This window comes from Nuphar pumila, chromosome 5, assembly GCF_984573655.1.
Source record: "Nuphar pumila chromosome 5, dmNupPumi1.hap1.1, whole genome shotgun sequence".
Taxonomy (NCBI): Eukaryota; Viridiplantae; Streptophyta; class Magnoliopsida; order Nymphaeales; family Nymphaeaceae; genus Nuphar; species Nuphar pumila.
In genome coordinates, this window is record NC_143253.1 from 133,229,866 (window position 1) to 133,251,235 (window position 21,370).

Genomic DNA, 21,370 nt, shown 5'->3' on the forward strand with positions numbered 1-21,370 from the left:
TTCTCAAAAACATCAAAATATAAAATGACAGCTTTGCCCCTAGACCCATTTGGACCCAAATTGGGGCAATTTTGGCTTAGGGTCGCAGGCATAATAATCTGAAGCCTTCACCTTTACGTTGTTCCTGCAGGGGTGTTCCAAATCTCAAGCCTACACAATATTGTATAACTTGATTCTGTACTAGCCTTTTGCACATTTCAAATGAGAGGTCTTACACATTTTGGTGGCCATCAGTGTTTAACTTTTTATTATCCTCATTCTTCAGTGGTTGGTTTGTTTTTTCTGTTGTTTGCCTATATTGAATAAGTTGCTGTTTTTTGTCTTCCCATGTCTGATGGTAGTTGTAATTCCTACCTAGACATATTCTATGTAGATCTTTTAAGCACAATCATGCATATCCTTCTATGAGAGACTCTAGAAACTGCAACTGGTGATTATGAAACTACCACCCAAGTTCAGTGGTAAATGTGTGGACACAGGTGTGTAGGTTAGAGACAGAGCAGACAACAACCAGATGCATCAACCAAGCAAATCTTGGGTGTACTTGGTGCCACTGATGGTATCTGATTTACTTAAGTCAGGGTGGATGTCGTAGTCTGGTTTCTCTTGGGACGGGGAAGGAGAAAAATGAGTTTCGAACGAGAGGAAGCACTTTCCAAGTGCATAATGGAAGCCTCTCACTTATCACGAAGATCTATCGTGAATTCTTTAATTCAAAAGTCTTTGGCTAGTAATCTACCTAGTAGGAGAAACACACGAATATAGAGATTCAGATAATCTACATTTGGCCATATTTAGTCTTCTATGTGGTATGCCAGATAAATTTTGTTTGGTCAATAAAACCATAATTTGTTGTGCCTCAACCACAGTTGTTTCTCTAACCGACTATGCTATCATGATTGTTGCTAGTGTCGCAAGGCAGGAATGCTACCTACCCTCAGGATATTGGTGTGCTGGCCTGCGCCCATCATAGTCTTATGTTGCTCCATGCTATGCTGAACATGGACATTTGTTGCTTTACTCGATTATTAAGTTGACTTGGAAGCTTTTAGTATGCTTTTCGTTAGATGCATGTCCATGTTTATTGCTTTCTAATAAGTATTACCTGTTGAAATTATTGTTTTCTTCATATGCTTCTTATGTGCTCACTCATAGTGTCCTTGCAATTTTACTTTTGCGCTATTTCCTGTCGCTTTTGCTAGGCACAATAATGTCGTTGGTGAGACTTCCAAGCACCTGCACATTCAAAAGCGCTGGCAACAATTTATCCAGAAACCCAGGTTCCTTTGTGAAGGGCACTTGAATTACACAGTCTGCAGTCGGATATGAGATGCACGTTAGCACATATCCCTTCTCGATCTGAGAGTCGTCAAGGAAAGACCCATCAGACTGATCAACAGATCCAGAGACCATTATACCAGCACAAGTGGAGCATGCACCCGCTCTGCATGGATATGGTAGCTCCACGCCTGTGTTCTCAGAAGAATCCAGAATGTATGCTTCATCTGGGGCATCAAACTCAGTCTCTGTACCATCAGGTCCAATCAGCTTCACCTTGTATGTCACCATTGCTGATACGCGGAAGCTGGATGCTTCAAGTCCAAATGCACAAGGAGATTTCTACTGATTGGTGGGGATGGAAGATGAATATGAAAGAGGCTGTGGTTGATGCTTGCTTTCTTTGCTGTTGGGGCGTGAACCTGGTACATGAACAATTTACTCTTGTTATGTTTTCGTGTAGGCTTATTCTTCCCTTGAATGTCTGCTTTGACATGCATTGCTCTGGTTGGGCAAGCTTGTATTGGACAATAATTTGTAGTGGACCTCCTGGAATTGTTTTGCATCGCTTCTCTATTTTTTACATTATAATAGCGTGTGGTGTATGCTATTCCGGTTATAGATGTGGTTTCTCTAATTTTGTGGTGACTTTTGAAGTCAGTTTCTCTCTGTGGTATGTATACCATATTCTGTGGACTCATTTGGGCAGATGGCATTTGGGGTATGAACTAGAGGATGACCTCATGTTGGATTTAAAAATGAAATCACTATGGCGTGGTGTAAAAGCAGGGTTATTTGGAGATTTAACTGGTTGTTACGTATTTACGTGGTTTCCAAAGTATCGAGTGGCTGTATGTTCAGTGATAGGCACCTATGTCACATGGACATGCCAAAAAGGACACAGGACACCATTTTTGTGCTGTTTTCCATTAGGAATAGTATATGAAGGGACACGACACGGGTGTAAATTAAAGTATCCCTGTGACATAGATGGCACCAGGCCGTCTGGGGTGCTTGCCATGAACTGTCGTCTTTCTTCTGTGGAGTTGAATATGGTGGGAAATACAGCTGAGATAGGCATCCTCTGGTTCTCAGGGCGCTGCCTAGTAATTGCCCTTAGCAGTAGTCTGTACACAATTCAGTCTCTATCGACAATTGTTCTTCCATTTGGCTTCTCCATCAATGTAATTTTAGCTGTTCATTGCTGGAGTTTTACTTTCAACAGAAGAAATTGATAATTTGTTATTGCTGCCCTTCACATTTCTCATGAGATCTGTGGTATCGTGCAAGTTAAACTCGACTTCTCACTGTTTTATTTTTATGACGAGAAACACTCACCTACAACCGGGTCACTTGGTGTAAACCTCGGGTGGGGTCACCAACACCCAAGCCCTTATGGAGCTCAACAGATCAAGGCACCCATACACTTGGTGGGAGTAGGAATGCACACTGAGCCGGCTCAGCTAGAGCTCGTCTCAGTCTCACCTGTTTTGTAAATGTGTCGAGCTTGAACCGGCGTATGAAACTCGGACGATCTATCGAGCCCGATAAGGCTGAACAGGCTCAGTTCGTTGCGGACCCGACCTGCCCTGCCCAGCTTTCACACTTTCGAAACTCGAAAGTCGAATAGGGAACTTAGGGTTTCTCTCTCTTTTCCTCCCGCTCCCGGTTGACCCCCTCGCCTCTCCCCAGTTTCCGATGCGACATCCCCTCGGTCCACCACCGGGTCCACCGCACTCTGAGTTCCGGCGTCAGCCGTTGCCATCGCCATCGCCATCGCTACCACACTCCGAGTTCCAGTCCATCAAAGGTTCGGTGGAGAGCCGGATCAGAAGGGCAGGCCTCGCTCTGGCGTGAAGGTGGAGTTTCCGGCGGCAGGTTGGTATTTTTCTTCATTTCTTTTGCGGTGGTCTTTTTGTTTCATGCATTCGCCTTCATTCCCAGGGAAAATCACTGTTTCGAGGTAGAAATTTTGTGCAGCACAAATTGACGGAAATATCTTTTATTTGAGGAATATGACGAAAGTAAATGCCCGATTGTTTGAGTAATATAGAGTAAAGAATAGAGGTGATTTGTAGAAGAATGCAGAATGTTACCTAGAAGCGACGAGCTTGACTTTTGATTTTTATGCAAAACCCTGATTCTGGCTATTTGCTCTGAAAAGAAAGAGGGATTGGGGGAATTTTTAAGAACAGTCAGGGCATTCTCGTCATTCTTCATATTTTCTTCTTTTCTCTTTTTTTTTTTTTTTTTCCTCATTGTTTATAGAGAATACGGGCAAGAAGGTGAGTTGGTTCAATTCAATTCGGTGAAGAAAGTTTTCAGGTCGTCTTCTTCAAAAGATTGAGAAGAAGGTGAGCATTTTTTTCGTTTTTGTTTCTCCTAATTGTTTGTCTTCTTTTTTTTGTTGGCTTTTATTTCTAACTTATGTGAAAAAAAAAAACTTTTCCTGACAAGAAAATGACTACCATGATGAATTTCCTTATTTGCCCCTGTTTCTTTTAAAATGGCTCATATGCCCCTCAACTGGGCTAATGGTTTGTTTGGACAAGCACGACAGTGGATCCTGATATTTCGAAGGCAAGCTCGGCCCGAACCGAGCTTAACGACACGAGCCTAGCTCGAGACGAGCCTGAGCACCATTTTAACTGGGCCAGCCGAGCTTGAACATGCCAAGCTCGTTCGTGTGCATCCCTAGGTGGGAGTCAAACCTGGGACAAAGGGGTCAGCACCTTCTCCCTAGGCTTGACAGATACATTCTGTGACACAATTTTTAGCAGCAGTTAGAAGCTGAACGAAAATACAAGTGAGAAATGAAGACTAGTATGACATTGCTACTTGCACATATACAGATAGACAAAGAATCAACGAGATTTTTTGATAAATCTCTTGTACCACATACGTGGCCGGAAATGGTGATTGTATGTTTCAAACTAACTGGTTGAACTGAAACTATTGACCTCAATTTGGCTCCCATGTGAGGTCTAATATCACATATAACAGAAGTTTCCTGAATTTGAATTTCTTCTTCTTCCTGTTTAACTTTTATCAGTCGCTGAAAGTTGTGCTTCCACTGGTAAGAATAAGCCTGATCATGCAGGTCATTTTTCTTTTCTTGATTGGCATGCACACGTACATAAGTTCATGGTGATGTCAATATATCACTAAATCGATGACCATGAATGAACCAAGCCACCACCTACTCATCACCTGTGTAATGCCATAAATTTGTCTGAGTGCTGTTGTGGTAAGCGGGTCCTGTGTCAAGCTGAAAGGCCCAGGATCGAATCTCTCTGCCACATGGGGTGGCTGACGTTGTTCTGGTAGGCGTCCGCCTAACCCCCAGCTCGCCTTTAAAAAAAATAAAAATAAGTTAGTCTGAGTGCTAAGATCTTCACTGCTTGGGTCCACCGATGTGCTGTGAAATTAAGGACCATCAAAAGGAGGGGATGGCTATTTAAGAGGGACAAAACAAGGGACCACCTACCAACAGGGGCTCCCCTTGTTTGGTAGAAGCAGCTAGTGCACGTCACCTTGGGTTGGGACATTGCAGGTTCAAAACTCAATGGTAGTTGTATAACTGGTAGGGGTCTGCCTAACACCAACTTGCCTTTAAGAAAAAAAAAAACAAGGGACCACCAAGGCCAACCATGCGCCAGTTGATGGCCAGCATTGCCATCAACATTGAGCCTACTAAACGTAATCAAAGGTGACAATGACACTTCTCTTATCCATAAGCTTTGAATAGCTACTGACCAGATTCCAGGCAGGGTTGCAACACTAGACTGCAAGCAAGGTTCCAGTATTTGTATCTCAGAGTGATAACCAATCCATTTGGGCGCCACTGAAGAACTACCAACCTTGCCACAAATCAAATGGTTTCTGATATTAGTGGAAAAGTGAAGTTTAGATCAGGAACTCGGCCGCATTTCCTTTGACACCAATGAGTATTACCAGTCTGCAAGTACGCGAGATGGGATCAGGTCAGAGTGTTCTCCAATGGTCCGTCAGTGCACCTCTGGATACCGTTGGTCTCAAGATGAACGGCATCCAAATCCTGTCTGAATGGGATGGGCTCTTCAATTGAAGATGATACAGCACCCAAACGTCCACCACCTTGGGCATCTCTATGTGGATTCGAGTTTTTTGAGATCACGTGATTTCAAACCGTAAGGTGGCCAAATATGAGAGATGAATAAATGGGCCCAAATATGATTTCCAATCTCACTCCCCCATTTTCTTGGGGCTTGCATGTGAGAAATGTGGCCAATGTGATTCATTCTCTCGCAGCTTTGAGAAAGATGATTCTCATTTGGGTTTTGATTTTAACCTTCGTTCCATCTCCGGTCCAAACAGGGTGAGGCGGGGCCCTGTTTCCCTCGGGTGCACTGCCATCCCTATGTGCTGGGTGCATCATTTAACTTTCTAATTAAGCATTCACATAAATTAATTAGAACTGTGATTATTGTTGCGAGAGTTGTATCAATCAATTCAGAGATCATCTTTCACATGATTTAAAAGACATATCTTTGCCATCCAAATTGATTTGTGACACCTTAAGTAAACAAATTAAAATAATAATTGGTACCCTTGTAATGAAATATTTTTTTATAGCTCTCAAAGCATCCTCAATTTCTGTACAAATTAGAGACAGTAGCATTGATAGCAGACGCCGAAAATACTGGGAATTATTTTCACTAACCTAACTAGCCCAGTAGACCGAGTGATGGCCGCTGCCACAAATATTGCTGATACTTTGAAAATATCCATATTTTCAAACTACTGTCTTCTTTAAAATATCATGTTTTTATCCCGACAATAATGCAATAAAATAACCTTTTGCCTAGTTTTTATATTACATAGGATTTTCATATATTGTTTTGTATATAGTTTATGTAGACACTGATATTTTCACGCAATTTGCCAAAGAAAATCTCGCTCTTCAAAACATCACGAGATTTGTGAGTTGTGACCATCATTATGGTCGTAGTGAAAAATGTTTGAAGCAGGAAAATAACATCAGCATTTTTCTCAAGAGATATTGAAACGCTTTATTTTCCTTGTATTTTATATTGGCAAAAACTCAGAAAATTAAAATAATAATGAACATCGCAAAGGAAAACTTAATTATGATGGTATTTACCGTTTTAAGTGGCTGGGAAATATCTTTTTTTCTTCATTTTTTTTCCAAAAAAAAAAGCCCATATTTTTTATTATGTTGATGGGCTGACTCATCAACCAAATTTCCACTTGTATGGTTTAGGTGGGTTATTTCCAACTGGGGGAAGAATCCAGGATTTCCAAGAACAACAGGGGCAAGGACCACGTTAATGAGATTGCCTTGCCAACATAGTTGCATGCCACTATAATAATGGATCAAAATAGCAAACAAAAGGGGGGTGCTGATGGGACACATACCCGTCACATGTCCAACAGGAATACCAGCAAAATGGGCATTTTTCCCCATCCCCACAAGCAAAAGAATTGTAAGAAAAGTAAGAGTGAGGAAAGGAAAGGTAGGGAATTAAAAAAGGGAGGCACAACGAGACAAACCACTTTTTTGGCTACAATGTGGGTGGAGAAAGAAATGGACACGCAGCAGAGTAGGCACCCCCAGATGCTACCAATAATTCATCTTTACTTCTGTCAGTTTCCCTTGGAATCCAACAATGAACACGACACGCCCCATCTCTCTCTCAGAGACCAACAAAAAAAAGGATCCACGATAACATCCATAATCATATACATATTCAGAAACCTCTCTTTCAAGTCTCAACGGACTAACAAAAAAGATACCTCTCTCTCTCTCTCTCTCTCTATATATATATATATATATATATATATATATATATATATATATATATATATAATATATATATATAAAGAGACCAACAAAAAAGGATCCACCATAACATCCAGTCGTATACACATTCAGAAACCTCTCTCTCTCTCTCTCTCTCTCTCTCAGTAGACCAAAAAAAGATCAACTATGACATCAATAATCAAATGTTCAGATTCAGAAACATCTCTCTCTCTCTCTCTCTCTCTCTCTCTCTCTCTCTCTCTCTAAAGAAACCAACAAAAAATCCACAAATCATACATTAAGAAAGACCTCTCTAAAGAGACCAACAAAAAATATCCACAAATCATATATTTAGAAACAGCTCTCTAACGGAACCAACAAAAAAATCCACAAATCATATATTCAGAAACAGCTCTCTAAAGGAACCAACAAAAAATCCACAAATCATATATTCAGAAACAGCTCTCTAAAGAGACCAACAAAAAATCCACAAATCATTTATGCAGAAACATCTTTCTCTCTCTCTCAACAGTCCAAAAAAGATAAAAAATGACATCAATAATCAAATATTCAGAAACATTTCTCTCTCAACAGACCAAAAAAGATCCACAATGACATCAATAATCAAATATTCAGAAACATCTCTCTCTCTCTAAAGAGACCAACAAAAGGGATCCACGAAGACATTCATAATCCTATATTCAGAAACACGTCCATGGTTACAACACATACACAGGCATGAGTCCACTGAAACACCGACACCAAGAAAGCAAGCACGCCCGTCATCATAACAATGGGCTAAAAAAGTAGACCCCCAAACCACCAACAAATTACAACACCAACCAACCCAAAAGAAGAAAAATAATTAGTCCACACCCCTTTTGTCTTACCTCTCTTTCTACAACAGAGAGAAATCACCCAAAACCATCACATGCCAAATCACGATTCTTTCTTATTTCGATCAAATCAACTCGGATCCTCGAGCAATTTGACGCTTTGGGGTCTGAAGAACGAATCCGGAAGGGAGATGACGATGGTGGGGATTGTTGAGATTCAACTTCTCGTAGTAACGAATGGAGAGGAGCGACAAGGAGAGGTTGACCTCGTCCTTTCCCCAACGAGACGAGGTGGGGATGAGTCTGTTGAGAGAGGGAGGCCGAGAAGAAGAAGAAGAAGATGGTGGTGTTGGTGGGTTGAGAAGGGGCCAGAGGTAGAGGGAGTGGAGGCGGCGGAAGCCGCCGAGAGCGAGGACGACGGAGCGGAGCTGGTGGGTGGAGCAGCCGGTGTTGGCCCAGTGGCGGGTGCAGATGATCTCCCAGAGCCGCTCGTCCTGGCCGGCGCGGTTCCACTGCCGGCTGACGCACGACGCCACCCCCAGCGTCCTCGAATCCATGTGCTTGAACACCTCCAACAGCAGATCCTCCTCCAGCCGGAATTCCTCCTCTCCCCTCCTCTTCTTGTTTCCGGCGTCCTCCGGCGGCTCCAATAGCCTCTTCATCGAGTTCACACAGAAAGAACGAGATGCAAGAGAGTGGTGGTGGTGGGAAGAGAGAGAAAGGAAGGGATGCTTCTCTTTTTTCTCGTGTTCGTGTTTGAAGGAAGGATTCTCTCTCTCTACAAAGCACTCATCAACCCCCTTTACTCTTCGTCTTTTTCAGCCCCCTTTTAACGTGATCAGATGGGGTTTTAAATTAATTAATAAAGGGGAAAGGGTTTTACAGAAATGGGCTTCATTTTGTGGGGTTGTTTCAAAGGGTGGGACGGAAAAAGCGACAAAATAGTGACGGTGATGACGATATCTGTTTTTGGGGATTGGCTCATCTTTTAAGATAGAGAAAGAGAAAAAAAAGGTGTTTTTCTGAGGAGGACTTCGAACTTTCAAGTCCACGGATTTTGTAATTGCCAAACAGGACCTCAGAGCCCTATTGTGGGAGAATACGTTAGGAGAAGCTATACAATAGGGCCGGTCAACGAGTCCAACATGTTCAGGCCAGGCTCATTTACCAGTGGATTGGGTTCGTTGTTCAACCCGTGTTCGTGTTTAGCTGTGACGAGCCAAACACCAACTGATTTGTTAAAACATTTCATATTACATACACATAATATATATATATATATATATATAAATAAAAGAGTCAAGCCGAGCATGCCATGTTTGTGCTTGGCTCATTTACTTAAATGAACTAGCTCGTCAAGCGCAATTTTCAAGCCCAGAAGGATGAGCCGCTCATCTCTTTTCCCAACTATAAAAAAAAAAGGTGTGACATTGCCCTTAAGTAAGGGCAGGTGCCTGACCCTTTTTTGTGCCTATCGCATGCCTATCAAGTTCTGAAAAAATTGTTTTTATTTTTTCTAAAATCTGACCATACACATGTGATCTACATGCTTGATTTTGTGGGAAGCCACTTTTAGATTGTCCGATTTCAACACTAAGTTTAAGTTTTCATAAGATTCAAAAATCAACTATCTACAATTTTGAAAAATATTTAATGCTTAAAATTAATTTTTTTTTCAAAAAAAAATGATCCAAATGTGATTTCTTAGTAAATCAAACATGCATAACACATCTGTAGGGTCATATTTTTGAAAAACAACATGAAAACCCCTAACCAAGCTTGGTAAGCATGCAGTAGGTACAAAGAGCGTCAGTCATCTACTCTTTTATCTCTATATACACATATATATAGAGTAATGGGTATGTGTTAAACCCATTTGGTGCTAACCCGTCTGCCAAATGTTTTTTTCAGCTTCTCTGGTGGTTTTTATGCGGTTCTAGCCCTATAAATGTGTTGGGCATGGTAGATTTATTAAGAATCCACACCTGGATTATGTGTTTTGGATGAAAAAAAATGATGTTTGGAGCTTCAAAATTTTACAAAGATTTTGAATCATTTATTTTTTGAAATTTATAAAAAACCACCCATGTTTTGGAATCAAAGGCTTCAAGAGCTGATCCCTACAAAATCAAATACATAAATCACATTTGTAAGGTAAGATTTTAAAAATAAAATGAAAAGAACCCAAAAAACCAATTTAGCATGCGGTTTAGCACCGACCCATTTCTCTCTCTCTCTCTCTCTGTATATATATATATAACAAGTTTTGTTATTATATGAAGCTTTCAGTTTTTGTTTATATAGTATAAATTTTAAAGTTTTCAATATAACAAAAAAAAAATTCTAATAATTTTAAAAACACATTTATTTCATCCTCTTTTTTTTTTTCTTTGTGGACAAAATAACTATAGGGCCTATACTTGTTATCATGCTCCAAACTCAGTACCTACATTTGAAAAGTGAGAAACCAATTTGAGATATGTTTTTCTTATGAAAAAACAATGGTTTCTTAGAGGGGAGAGAGATAGAGGCCTGTGGCCTCCGAGTCTTTCTACTCAAGACAGAGTGCTTGCATGTCTTTGTTTGCTTTTCCATTTACTAATCAAAGAAACCACATATGAGATTGAAGACTTGTCGTACTGGCTTATCCTGTCATACTTACAGTTGTCATCCCAGAAATATTAAACAAGAAGACTTAGAACGTTAATCCCTGGGCTGATCGTTGGTTTTGGCTTGGGCAAAGGGGTGACGCTTATAGGAATCGAACCGTGACTGACCCACTGACGATCAAGACCCAGCCCCATTGCGCCAACCTCGTTCCTTTCATGAACTTCAATGCAGGCCCACAAACCCCTCCCCATTCGCCCACTCAAAAGCTTTTCCTCAACTCTCTGACTGCAACAACTGTTCGTAGCTTGCACTTACCCCCACATCACACTCTCAACTCCCTCTCTTCTTTTTGTATTTTTGGACGCTACCTCTCTTTTGTCGCCAGCCCAAATGATACACTCCCACTTCCCTAGCACCACCCTTAACTTTGATCTGGGATGATTCAACGGTTCAGATTGAACTCAGGTGTTCATCATGGCATCATCAAGTGGTCCAAATTGACTCCGTAAAACTTGACCTGTATCCAATCAATGAGGGTTTCGCTTGTCTGTTAGGAGCAGCTAGTGCACGTCACCTTGTTTTGGGACATCTCCGGTTCAAAACCCAATGGTATAGTGGTAGGAGTCTGCCTAACCCCAGCTTTCCTTTCAAAAAAAAAAAAAGAAGAAAAAACTGCACCTGGATCCAATTAGTGAGGTCCAAAAGCATACCATATGAGAAGCCAAGATGACTCTCCATCTGTTAATTTTTTTTGGATTATGTGGAAAAAGTTAGTGCATCCATGCCAGAGTTCCATTTAGGGTCGGCTCTAATTCCAAATATGGGTCTCCCCTTTCTGAAATTTTAAATATGAGCCAAACTTTTAATGAAAACAGTCAAATAGAGACCTCCAGTCAACACATGATATTGGAAGACAGGAATCTTTTTGGTTTCTTGTATTGTTCTCCAAAAACTGAAAAGTATTTACTTGTCCTCGAGAAAAAAAAAGTGAATAAGGTGTTTGCTTGTCACGGCCTAATTAGAGATTTCTTCTTGCGTTGAAAAGCAATCCGAACTCCCCAACGAGAAACGTTTTCATCGAAAAGGGAGGTACAACATTGATTTCAGACTTACTTTCCTAATGAAATAAAACCTGATGTTTGTGTTATGGTTTTAAAACTCGTTGACTTGTCGCATTTGACTCATCGATCCATAACTTGGCTCCGTCAACTCAGTGACTTGGGCCCGGTCATGTTAATTTTATATTTTATACAAAATATATAAATATATGTATATATTATGTATATTTTATCAATATATTATATATAATATGAATTATATGATATTTTTATAATATATTTAATGTATAATTTTATTAATATATATATATGACTCGCCCATGATTTAGCTGACTCATTCATGACTCGGTCTTGATCGAGTTTTGTAGAAAATGAGTTTATACTTATTTTTTACTCAATGACTTAACGATATGAGCCGAGTCATTGGGTTGACCTAATGAGTTTTTAAACTATGGTTTGTGTTGCCGCCTGATGCGGACTCTTTGAAAATTTTCAAGAAAAGTTTGGCAGTATTGAAATTTCAGAAATATGTGAGCGTATTTGAAATTATGGTTAAAAGGTTGGCCCGTAAATGAAAATTCCCCTTTTTTAAACATAATTTGTCATACCCTAAATGTTTCTCTAAAAATGAATTGTTTATAAAGATGCGAAATTTTAATTTTTCTCCCTTTGGTTTTCAAAGAAATACCGAAAGAAAAAGTGTTTTGAGTGGAGTGCTGCTGGATCTTGGGCCTAAAGTTGACAACGGGTTTGATTTGTCTTGGGTACCTGATCCAATCTGATCCCAGACAGGGTGTGATACAGAAAATGGAGAGCCAAATGTTATTATGGCACAATAACCCGACTAAGTTATGGGTCAGCTTGGACAATCATTTTCTCCAGATATCTATATCTGAACTGATCCGGTTGGCCCGAGTGTTTTTCAAAAGTTTTGTGGGCCAGATCTGTAAGGTAAAATTTAATTTAAAAATTACTTTAAAAAATCTTTAAATTTTTTTTTTAAAAACACAAGCAAAAACATGTTGCTTGTTTCTTTTCATTTATACCCGGCCTACTCAAACCATTCTTCTCAGACCTTGCCATAACCCTAAACCTAGTTTAGAATCTCTCCAACTCAAATCAACTAAACCCGATTTCTGACATATTTTAAAAGGTAGTTAGACTTGGTAAAATCGCCCAGCCCTAACAGTAGAGTTTTTAGGTCTAAAATTTTCACTCAACCTACCTTAGGATGTCCAGTATCTACCGTCTGAAAATCAGGATTTACTTGTTTGAAGATTAGGATTCTTTGTGTTATCTTTTATTTTTCTTTGGCTTGTTGATGATTTTCGTTATCATTGGAATAGTTGATGATTTTTGTTCATTGGAATAGTTGTTTTTATGTGTTTTGATTCTAAAGCAGCATTTTGAATCAGTTCACAAAGATACTTGACAAAAATGTTGGTAAGCTCTTTTTTTTCTCTATCATTCATATTATGTGTTAGCTCCTTATATATCGATGCATTTACTGGACATCATATATGTGTAGTTGCAGTTTGTTTATTGTTTGAACTGTCTTGCATCTTTAAAAAAGAAATTTCTTTAGTATTCAAACTTAAAAAGTCTTTATCCCTTTCTTCTGGCTGTAGGCTGATGATTATATGTCTCACTTATCCTTTTCTTTTAGCAGTAATATGAAACACGAACCTGAATCAACTGTATTTCGTATATCACTACTGTGTCTTTTTTTTCCCTAAAATATAGACATCTCAGATTGTATGTTTAATCTGAAGCATTGAATATTTTTTATTCAGTTTCCACATTTGGTTCTTCCTTTTGGTTACAATATTGAGAAAAATGTGTAGTTTTCTTTTTTTTTTCTAATCAGTTTTAAATCCCGTTTTTATGCTTTGGAAGCTCTAGTGAGTTTGTTGGATTTGATGTGAAAGAGCCAACATCTAGAAGCTGAGGGAAAGCTGTTGTTGTTGAGTCTATAAAGAAGGTAGTAACTGTATATATTTTTTTAAAGATGAATTTTAGTGTACCTTAATCGTCTTATGATTCTTTTTTTTAACATTGGATGCAAAAGAATGGGTGCAAGGTATTGATCATGATCGGTGATGGCGCAACAGGCCTTGAGGTAAATGTGGTGCTCAAAATCAACTTTTTGCCCTCATTAACTTATGTGCAACGAAGGAATCTACATATGCATTTAGATTCAAAATGAGAACATTAATATTCTTGTTGAGCCATTTGTTTCCTCCTTATATTCATATTTTAACAAAAAGCAACTTGAGAATATTAATGAGGAAAAAAAAACAGAAAACCTTATTTTTGAGTTTGGGGTCGGGTCGAGGCGGGGCGGGGTGGAGGTCCAAAGTCTCTCCTGCCACGGGGATGGACCAGGGATGTGGGTTAAATTTTTGAGACGGGGCAGGGTTGGAGACCTTGTCCCCCACCCTGGCCCCGGTCCATTGCCATCCCTAACTAGGAGTGCTTGAGAGGAGTCATCCTAACACGATGCCCTCAATCCTCTAAATAAGTGGAATAGCCATGGAATTTGGATTAGTATCGCAGTTGGCAGTGCTTCACTTCTAAATGAAGCAAGGCTAACTTTTTTTCTTTTTTTTTTTAAAACTAAGCAGAAAGGTTATTCCTTGTCAATTTTTATGTTTAACGAGGAAGAGTTAAGTTTTATCTACAGGTAATAGGATGAACACTGTCAGAATGCAGGCTGTTATACATAATTTTAAGATAAGTTAGGCATAAATTTCTTATTTTTTAAATATTGGTGATCATGGTAGTTAGGGCTGGTAAACGAGTAGAACGTATATTATATTTAAAATATATATTAAACAGAAAAACTACGTATTTTTATCTATACAAGCTCTCCCAAATCGAGCCAAACACCCTGTGTTCGCGCTTAACTCGTATAAACTCAATGAGTTAATCGTGACTTGGCTCACTAGCTATACAAACCAATCGGGAACGAGTTCATGACGAGCCTAGTCACTAGCTGCTCGGTTCATTTACCAGCCCTAATGGTAGTTAGCTTTTTCAAAATTCATTGATAGGTCCAATTGAGAACGGAGGGTGGAGTAAAGAGATACCTGCTATTCTGGGCTCTTTGGGTCCGGATCCGAAATGGAGATCCGTAGGCAACATGCACGTTATATGGACGTTATCTCGAATTTGAAAAGCCGTTATTATGGCCGCCTCCCTAACCGTTATCTCGTCTCTCTGCACCTTCACAGACGCGTCCTTCCTCTCCAATGGCAATTCCTCTCTTCGTTCCTTCCCCTTCTCCTCTCCAGACTCTGCTTCTCTTGTTAATGCTTCCCAAGAGCGAATTTCAAGCAGACCCATCTTCTCCCATCTTCGCGAACCACCAGAAAAGGCTAAGATTTCCGAAAGGAGGAGCCCCAGAGGTGCCCATTATTACGCTACTGAGATTAGACGGTTTAGCACCCAAGAACCCTCAGAATTTGCTCTGAACAATCTCATTCGGTGGATGGATGAAGATGGGTTCCGCCCCAATAGGTCCTTCTCTGCTCAACTCTTGCAGGCTTGCGCCCGCTGTTCTTCCTATGAACTCGCGAAGATCGTCCATAGCTTCCTTTCGGGAATCAATCACGATGTTACTGATGAGACATTCATTTGCAACAATCTCATAGGGATGTATGCGAAATTGGGCTGCTTGGAAGATGCATTCCAGGTGTTTGATGAAATGAATGAGAGAAGTTCTATTTCTTGGTCGGCTATCATTACTGCCTGCAGTCAATCTGGGAATTTTTTAGAAGCTGTTCTGTTGTTTAGGGAGATGGGGAGAGAGGGTTTGAAGGTTAATGAGTTTGCTCTGGGTAGTGTTTTGAAGGCAAGCTCTGGGCTATCGGACATATATCTTGGCAAGCAACTCCATGCTCTAACGTTACGAAGTGGCTTCCATTCAGATGTCTGTGTGAGGACGGCATTGATAGCCATGTACTCAAAATGCAATTCCATATCTGATTCCCTGCAAGTTTTCAGTTATATGCATTCTCAAGATATTACTTCTTGCAACTCCATGCTTGCTGGCTACGTTCAAACTGGCCATTTCATTGAATGTGTCAAATTATTTTTCCAGACGATCTCTTCAGGATTTGTTCCAAATGAGCCCACTTATGCTAGTGTCATCAGTGCTTGTTCATCAATAAGGGATATTGATCTTGGCAGAGCTTTGCATGGCCTTATAATAAAAGACGATCTCTTTGGTGTAGCTCTTGGTAATTCACTCATTACATTTTATGGTAAATGTGGGAGATTCAATGATGCTTTCAAACTGTTTGCTTGCATGACTGAGAAAAATATAGTTACATGGAATGCAATTATTTCAGCTTGCACACAAGAAAACAGGTTTTCTGATGCAGCAGATCTATTTACAAGGATGCAATTAGTAGGGATCAGACCAAACCATGTAACAATGTTGAGCATTGTAAGTATGGTAGCTTCTGCTGCAGCTTTGAAACAAGGAAAAGAACTCCATGCTCGAATTCTGAGATGGGGTCTTGAGCAAGATGTGGCTCTTGCCAATGCCCTTATTACAATGTATGCTAAATGTGGTTGTGCGGATAAAGCACTACTTGTCTTTGGAAAAATGTGGAGGACTGATGTAATTTCGTGGAATGCAATGCTCTCAGCATATGTGAAAAACCATCAATGGAAAGATGCTTTTAAACTATTTCAAGCAATGAATTATGCAGGCATACGGCCAGATGATCACAGTTTCACTATTCTCCTTGGTTCATCCTCTTTGTCCAAAGAACCATTGAGGGGTGGTGGCAGAGAGTTTCATGCTTACATCTTAAAAACAGCTCCTGAAGAATTGGGGGTGTCTACCAACAATGCTCTTGTAACCATGTATTCTAAATTTGGGAATATTAAAGCAGCAGAGAAGGTTTTTAGGAGGATGAGAAAGAAAGATCTATTTTCCTGGAATGCAATGATGGATGGGTATTCGATAAATGGCAAGGGTGGTGATGCCATTGGTCTTTTCCTAGAGATGCAGTTGAGTGGTATCAGGTGGGACCATTTGACACTTTCGATTCTCCTAGCAACAGGTGGCAGACTATTATCCCTTGAACTCAGTCGACAGTTTCATGCATTTTCCATAAAAACTTATCACCATAATGATAGCAATCCATCTTCTCTTTCAATTTACAATGCTCTTATATCTACATATTGTAAATGTGGAAGCATAGAAGATGCAATTTGTGTATATGAAAGAATGGTTCATACTGATGTTTACTCCTGGACAGCAATGCTGACTGCATATGCCCATTATGGCATGGGCCATGAGGCTCTTGAACTCTTTGAAACCATGATTACTCAAGGGGTCAAACCCAATTCTATAACCTTCTTGGGTTTGCTTACTGGTTGTGCTCATACAGGGCTAGTCAAAGAGGGGACCTATTATTTTGATATTATGACCAAGAACTATGGCATACAACCAGAGATTGAGCACTATGCATGCATGGTTGATCTCTTTGGAAGATCAGGCCAGCTTGTAAAAGCTGTAGAATTCATCAAGGGTCTTCCTGTTGACCACGGCGCCACGTTGTGGAAGGTTTTACTAGGTTCGTGCCATTTGCACAAGGAACTCAATCTTGGCATTGAAGTAGCAACAAAAATTCTGCAGTTGGAACCTGGAGATGAGACAACATATGTGCTTCTCTCCAACATCTACGCATCCTATGGCATGTGGGAGAATGCTATAAGACTGAGAAAGATGATGAAAGACAGAGGAATGAAGAAGGAAACAGGATGGAGTTGGATTGAGATTGGGAATAAACAACATGGATTTGCAGCAGGGGATGTATTGCATCCGCATAGGAAGGAGATTTATGAGAAGCTGGAGGAGACTGATAAAAAAATTAGAAGGCTGGGTTACTTGCCCATGACTGAGCTAGTTTTGCATGATGTGGATGAATCACAAAAAGAAGTCATAATCAGTCATCACAGTGAAAAGCTTGCTGTTTGTTTTGGTATTTTGCGAAGTCCCCCTGGTAAGCCTATAAGGGTGATTAAGAACCTTAGAATTTGTGAGGATTGCCACAAATGGATGAATCTGATCTCAGTGATAGAAAAACGCTTGATCATACTGAGAGATTCACGCCGTTTCCATTGTTTTAAAGACGGTAAATGTTCATGTGGTGACTATTGGTGATTGATTATTATTGGGTTCGGTTGACAAAAAAGTGACTATTTCTTCTTTCAGAAATAACATGGGGATTTAACGTATGGTCTGTTGGTCAAGACAATGCTATTACTATTCAACTATCAAGTTCAGCTGGATGCATTTTTATGCTAATCGATTAAAACTGTCAAGCATGTGGAGCAACTCGGGATCATTTATATTGGAGTGTGCGATCAAGCAGAAAAGAAGTGCAATATTATTGAAATATTCCAGGAGGTTCTTTCTGTAAAAGCATTTTTAAGCAGTGATACAGACACCTTAAATAGAGAATATGCTGAGAGCATGGTGTTGCAGCCATATATGCGCAGTGGCACTGGTTCTGCCATGTTTGTTGCTAAGAAGAGCTCATACTAATCAGCTATCAAGTTCAGCTGAATGCATTTTCTCTTTTATGCTAATAGTTATATATCATGTGAACAACCTGGGATCATGATATATTGGAGTGTCAATCATGCAGAAAAACAGTACAATATTCCAGGAGTTTTTTTCTGCAAGTGAAACTTTTTAAGCAGTGATGCAGACACTTCGAATAGAGAATATGCTGCCAATATTGTGGTGCTGCAATGTGTGAACTGCCAGTGGGCATTCAGGTTATTAGGAGAAAGGATGAAGGGGATTTTTGGTAGAAATCTTCCATGTATTTGTATGTGGTATGTAATTGCACGACCTTTTCTTGCAGCAAGACCACACAAATATAAAGTAGCCACCTGAAAACTCAGTTCCACTCTCATGAGAGGCCAAATACCTGGGATTATACGTGTTTTGATCCATATTTTCACCCTCATTAACTCATCCTCATCCCAGTGAAGCTTGAGAAAGTTCTCTTTGCATGCAGTCCACACCTCCAAAATGGCCTTCTTAACAGGGACATGAAACCCATCATGACAGCTCTTGTTACAAAGAACCCATTGCTTCCACACCATTATATGAAAGCACTGCCTCCAGCAATGGTGAAGCCATTGCTCCTCGTGGTTTCCACTAAACCACCACTGCAGCTCGTTGGTCATACTGGCTGTAGGGGTCCTCTTTTTGCCAAATCTCTCAACAATGAATCTCCACATGTTAGCAGCGACTTTACAAGTGAAAACCAAATGGGTGATAGATTCACCATCTTTCTTACAAAGGTGACATCTATTCACCAACGGGATTCTGGACCTTTGAAGTTAGTCGCCAGTGACCAGCCTTCCTAAACAGCCCGGACACACTGTCCATTTGGCCCAGGGCAGACAGTTGCTCGACTGTACCAGCTTATGTCATGGGATGGTTGACGCCTCCCATAGCGTCCAAGTTATAGGTGTGCTGGGGTTATCAATGCACATTAAAGCATCCTGTTCTTCACCCAGAGAGGGTATATAAGTTAGATTCCAGCAGGGAGGGACCGGAATCCTGGGCGTTAGTGAGAGCTTCCAATGCTGTACCTACCGTCCATCCAGCTTGTCCAGAAGTCTCCTTATCTTTCACATCATGGATGAGGATGCTCTGTTCCCATAGCTGTCACCAGAAACAGGCCTTGAGGCTATTGCCCAGCGCCATTTAATCTTGTCATTGACTGAGTTCCATCCCCACAACACTCATTTCCAGTCCCAAGAGATTGTTTTCCTGGTTCGGCACATCCATAGGCTATGGTAGTAGAGGTATTTACTGTTGACAAACCCTGCCCACCTGGAGTTCCCCACCAAAACATCATGTGCCCAGAAAGCACTACATGCCATATTGGTCTCCTTAATTCTTCGGATTCCCACTCCTCCCTCGCTGCATGGCCTGCATAGAATGGACCACTTAATTAAATGGGGGTGGCCGCCAGTGGAGTCTCTTCTGTTCCACAAGAAGGCCGTGAACAACTGCTCCATCTTTCGAATCACCACATTTGACAACTTGAAGGCAAGTGTCCAATAGAGCGAGTGATAAGGAAGCCAAAATATGTCTGATGAGGCATAAAGAAACCTGCATAAGATGGCAGCCGGAGCCTTCCAACTCGCCAGTCTCTTAGAATTTTTTATGACGAGACATTCTTGGTGGTCCGCCGTGAACACTACAGTAAAGAGGGGCAGCCCCAAGTATCTTCAATCAACAATGAAAGATAGACTACACGATCCGCGATCACAAGGGGAATTTTCTACAGGCAGGATGGAATACATGATCTGAATACCTAATGGACAAAGAAGGGGAGGATGGGAGACCATTTTGCAAATCGTCACAGCGTCTTCCAGAAGAGATTTGATAGGAATCATAAATCAATGCTTTGAGGGTAGAGGGAAACGTCACTTGATTATGGAGCAACTTTTGGAGTCGCTTAGCAAGTTTCATAGAGTTAGTTTTTCATTTTGATAGAATTGCTCACCAGCTTACTGAGTTGGAGATCATTTCGTTGTAAGGCCCAGAATCAAATCCCACTGGCGCATGGGGGATGCCGTTGCTTTATCACTGTTGGGCCACTTAAGGCTGTTGCAAGGCCCAGAATCAAATCCCACTGGCGCATGGGGATGCCGTTGCTTTATCACAGTTGGGCACTTAAGGCTGGGTGGTTTATCCTCAACTCAGGAGTTTTATCTTGCAAGGAGGTAGGCCCATTAAGCGAGCCGTTTCCCAGTGAGGGTTTTCCTTTGTCATTAAAAAAAAAAAAAAAATTGGTCGGGTCGCCATCATGTACAAATGAGAGTTTATTTTTTTCGTGAAACTAACTTTACAGATATGATCTACATGGTTTCTTTAATGGGAATCGATTCTTAGATCGTACGATTATGACACAGGTATGATTTTATTGTTAGGAGTCTGAAAGGATAGGACTCCTTGCGATAAGGATTCCTTATCACCTATCCAGGAACTTATCGAGTTCCTTGTAACTTCATACAGTTGTTAAGTTGTGTCTATTCTTTTTGTACAATATTCTATATAAGGCTGTATTGGGTTCATGCAACATACAGAATAATAGAGAGATCAGAAAGTTTTCATCCGTGGATGTAGGCACAGCCGAACCACGTTAATTCTGTCTTGTATAATGATTGTGGTTGCCATGTCATATTTTAACATGGTATCAGAGCCCATCATTTCAATCCGGAGTTGTAAAGCTGTTATCATCCCTCTTGTGATTGTGTGTGGATATTGCTGTATAGCAAGATTCTCAGATTAATAAGACGGTGATTCAAGAGCAGAACCCTACTCTTAAAATCACCATTGTTCTTTTAAATGTAACAAATTATCTTAGCTAGTCTAAAGCAGCCAGTCTTTTCCTTAATGGAAGATGAAGACTGAGATATGTTACTGGTAAAATCGTGCACCCAGATCAAGATAATGCCGGTTATGCTGAATGAAAATCGATAAACCATTTGGTTATATCGTGGCTTCTCAACTCTATGGACCCCAGTATTGCTGAGGGGTTTCTCTTTTTAGAAATTACCCAAGAAATATGAGAGTATTTGTGATGTGTACAGAGAAAAAAATAATCTTGCTCGTATTTATCAAATACAACAAGAAATTTCTGTCTATAATCAACAAGAAAAATTGTTTCATTCCTATATGAGGGCTCTCCGTGGCTTATGGGATGAACTGGCTCAATATCGTCCAGTTACTTCTA

The 21,370-nt window shown here is 40.4% G+C and overlaps 3 pseudogenes across 1 annotated transcript; 1 reads left to right on the forward strand and 2 right to left on the reverse strand.

Annotated features, from left to right (window-relative positions):
• Nucleotides 1-1,179: 1,179 nt before the first annotated feature.
• On the reverse strand, nucleotides 1,180-1,569 carry LOC149838817 (ferredoxin, root R-B1 pseudogene; annotated as a pseudogene).
• Nucleotides 1,570-7,758: 6,189 nt separating this feature from the next.
• Nucleotides 7,759-8,715, reverse strand: LOC149838818 (F-box protein GID2 pseudogene; annotated as a pseudogene). Its single transcript, XR_016432215.1, has one exon. The product of XR_016432215.1 is annotated as an F-box protein GID2 pseudogene (transcript).
• A 6,057-nt stretch (nucleotides 8,716-14,772) lies between these two features.
• On the forward strand, nucleotides 14,773-18,150 carry LOC149838819 (pentatricopeptide repeat-containing protein At2g01510, mitochondrial pseudogene; annotated as a pseudogene).
• The last annotated feature ends 3,220 nt before the right edge of the window (nucleotides 18,151-21,370 follow it).